General features: G+C 48.6%; 1 long non-coding RNA gene across 1 annotated transcript; it reads right to left on the minus strand.

Annotated features, from left to right (window-relative positions):
* Window positions 1-948: 948 nt before the first annotated feature.
* Window positions 949-2,181, minus strand: LOC309684563. Its single transcript, XR_014270305.1, has 3 exons — window positions 2,123-2,181; window positions 1,581-1,676; window positions 949-1,010 (listed from the first exon to the last, which is right to left on the minus strand). It is a non-coding gene; the product is annotated as an uncharacterized lncRNA (long non-coding RNA).
* Between the last annotated feature and the right edge of the window lie 1,774 nt (window positions 2,182-3,955).

Here is a 3,955-nt window from a genome sequence, read left to right on the forward strand (position 1 = left end):
AAAGCTGGTTGGCCGTGGGGGTTATAGCAATAAGTATAAGCAAGAGCCTCTCTGCATCCCATGCCTGGGCATCAGCTGTAAACATTGCTCTTATCGCTCTGAGAGAGTGAACGCTGATGGCACAATAGGCAGTTAATTTCAGTTGGTAGAAGAGGCCCAGCTAAGAAGCCAAGTTACTGAACAAAATTGGTTCTCTTTTACCTCAAACCAGGACACAGCGAGAGTTTCCTTCCATTAAGGCTCTTTTTATTAAAATAAATATTTATATTATATAAAGAAATAAATACTTCTCTTTTCACATTAGATCACTCCCTGGAGGCAGCAAAAAAAGCCAACCCCAAACCAGCCCAAAGGACAGGGGCTTTGGTGAGAAATCAAGAGATGGTAAACGCTTTCTTTCCGTGGTCGTGACAAATCCAGTTTTAGGAATCAAGGAGATGGTAGATATTCCAGAAACAGAGAGTTACTGTCTCCAAAATAAGGGGGGGTGGGGGGTGGTGGTGGGGAAATAAACTGTCTTAACCACTACTTCATAACTTGAAGAGGAAAACTTGTGTACCAAAACCCCAGAGTTACTGTCTCCAAAATAAGGGAGGTGGGGGGAATAAACCATCTTAACTTCTCCTTCATAAGCTAAAGAGGAAAACTTGTGTACCAAAACCCCAGAGTTACTGTCTCCAAAATAAGGGAGGTGGGGGGAACAAACCATCTTAACTTCTACTTCATAAGCTAAAGAGGAAAACTTGTGTACCAAAACCCCAGAGTTACTGTCTCCAAAATAAGGGAGGTGGGGGGAATAAACCATCTTAACTTCTACTTCATAACCTAAAGAGGAAAATTCGTCTAAGAAATGTAACTAAAGGTCTAAGAAAACTAACTAAAGGCCTAAGAAAAGTAACTAAGGTCGAAGAAACGTAATCAAAATAAGAACTCTAAGAGTCCACGTGTCACAGCAGCTGTTGGTGGATTATCTCCCACACCATCTTCTTCCGGAAGTATGGCATGTGAGTCTGAAAAGAGAAGAGAAAGAAAAGAGAAATTAAATAATGACGTCACGGTAGAAAGAGGCGGCAAACACGCATAAACGCCCAGCGGAGTCCTTAATAGGAAGTTCCCTTTAGGAACTGTCAACCGTTTGGGTACAACACCCCACGCGGTTCCTAAGAGGGTGACACGACAACCCGACAAAACCAGATTGACTTGACCGCGCGACAGCTTACAAGCACGCTAATAAAAGACCCGTCTAAAACGAAATCAATAAAAAGAAGCGGTGTCTTGACTGGTCAAAGGGTAGAAGCCATTTCTCCAAAAGATATCGAGCCCAGATATGCCAAACCCGCTGGCGGCAGTATCTTGCCCAAGAGGAATCTCACCGGCAGCAGCTCCCAAAGGCGGGGATGGAGAACCACAGCTCTGCCCTGCCCAGGCCACTTGGAAGTTCTGACCCCAGCAACTACGCACCGAAACGGGGTACGAAACCTCAGCCCCTGCCCCGGACACAATGAAGAGCTGCTGCCTAACCTCCCTGGCTCCTGTCCCTGGGCGAGAGGGGCTTGGAGGGGTTTATGACCTTCACTCACCTGGCTAAAGTTGAATGGTTTCTCTCTGGCGATGTAATCTGCGTATTTACACATAAAGACGCCGCAGTCGCTTCCATTCAGCTGCTGAGGGATCTCCTAAGGAATGCAAAGAAGATGGAGGATTTCCCTCTGTCTCAAAAGAAAAGCAACTTGGAAGTAGCGCACATTACCCACACCGACACTGCGCTCACCGCACACTCCTGACCCTACTTGCCTAATCCCCGATACCCACTCCCGCCCACGAGGAACAGACCCAGTTCACTGCTCACCATCCCTCCCCTCTGCCTCCCGGACTCGGACACTACGATCCAAATTTTTGGCAGGCCCAGAAGGCGCAGCAGCCCTCCCCCCTGCGAGGTGTCTCAAGGTTCGCACCGCCTCTTTCTTAAGTGACCTTTCTTAAATCCGGTCTTTAGGGACTGCTTTTTACTATCAACTCCTCGAGAAACATCAGCTCAACCCTTTCTTTGCCACGGGCCAGGATCTGGGCCCCAAAGAAGCACTTACAGTTCCCATTTCAAACCCAAGGGGTGCTCACGTACACGTGGCTCCATGCTGTGAAGAGTCCACTCTGAAACATCCAGCTCCAGCTGTCTTTTTTCCCAGCTTTCTTTTTGCAGGTATTGGCTGGTTAAAACAAAAGGAAAAAAAAAAATCCCTTTTCATCTCTGTAATTTAGGCCAACAACAAAATAAAGCGGCTGAAGGATCACAGGAAGACGGACGGCAGGACGGTAAAATGTCAGAGGATCCTCACCGCAGCTGATTTAAGGCTGATTTTGAGGAAAAATCCCAATCTGAAACTTACAAACACGGGGAGAGGCTGTGAGCTAATGGTCAAGAACGAGGCCAACGACTCCATTGCTTCGGAGAGGTCAAAAAGCCCCAAATCACATGTTATCAGAGCACAAAGAGACAAACCAAGCAAGGAACTGTAATGCCGTAATTCCACCGGGTGCCTTGATCCCACATCCTGGGCTCCGACTAACAAAGTCGGCACACGTGTGCCACGGGTCTATGGCGTATTTGGCTGTGCCTCTCACGGGAAGGTGGCAGAATCCAGGCACCCCAGACCCTGGGTGCAGGGGACGCTGTGACAGCAGATAAGCAGTCGATGCCAGACAAGTCGCAGCAAGCAACTCCAAGATTCCTGCTTGGTTATCTACAAGCCACGTGAAAACTGGCAGTCGCCTTACAGGGACTAAATCTAAAACCCCTCTCCTCATTCACACCAGAAAAGCAGTGACGGAGCGGTTACTTACAGCAAAGTCTGACAAATCTTGTCCCCTTTCTGGCCCAGAGAGTCCAAGTACGTGATGGTGTTCTTCCTCAGATCTATGACCTGTTATTAAAAGGTGACCGTTAGGCAAAGCACAACCTTGTGCCGCACACCCCCCAACACCTACATGACTTCTCTTGCCAGTTTTTGCTCCCCGTCCAATTCTAAAGAAAAAGCCCGTGGGACTCACGGCTAGTGTCCAGTGTGCTTGCAAGTTCACAGGCACAAAGATGATGTCCTGCTTGAAGACATCCACACTTCTGGTCCATCTTCTTACTGCTTCGTAGCCCCCAGATGTTAGTTTGGCATAAAAGAAAGTACTGAACGCGTGGACCGCTGGATAGCCTTCCTTCTTGCCTCTTTCCATCAGCAGACCCATGTAGAAATTAACCACCTGTACCATAAAGAGGAAACGTGAGGTGTAAACATATGACGCTGCCTTCCCCAACCAAAAATACAGCACCACCTCTTTTCTGGCCACCCTTAAGCACGCAGCGCAGAGAACTCCAGCCTCAGCTGTCAGCTTTTGTTCCCAGGATTTCACACGGGGCTACATCGGCAGTTTGATCAAAACACCTGCCACCCACGCCAATAACCCGGACGAACTCCTGGAAGCTGCGTCATACAAGAAGTAACGGAACTTCCCGAAACGCTCGACCCTTCAACACCTCAAATAAGAAGTGTACAGAGATTTCTAGGCTCTGCAGCGGAGGTCGTCAAAGAACGTTGACGCGACTTCTGTACAGGGCGGAGGGGTATTTTTCAATAAAGGCTGAGTGAGACTAGCCCTGTGCTGCAGCTGGTTTTACCTCATCGTTTAGCCAGCAAAGGTTCCTGAGCGTGTGGATGTCTTCGCGAGTGACCTTTAGTTTGAAGGCACTGCTCATGATCTCATCTGGCTCACCTCTGCCAAATGCGGCACTGACCTCTCTCTCCATGGCCTGAAAGGAACAATTCAATGGGGAAGGACTTGTGAAACAGAGCATGGAGCACGCTGACCTGGGGGCAGCTTTCCACTGAAACACGGCCTGTAAATTCAGCTCAGGTGACAGAGCAACTGCCTTCGACGGTTTCTTGCCTCAGTGAGCGATAGCGCT

This window comes from Vanellus vanellus, assembly GCF_965231255.1.
Source record: "Vanellus vanellus genome assembly, contig: HAP1_SCAFFOLD_33, whole genome shotgun sequence".
In the NCBI taxonomy this organism is placed as follows: Eukaryota; Metazoa; Chordata; class Aves; order Charadriiformes; family Charadriidae; genus Vanellus; species Vanellus vanellus.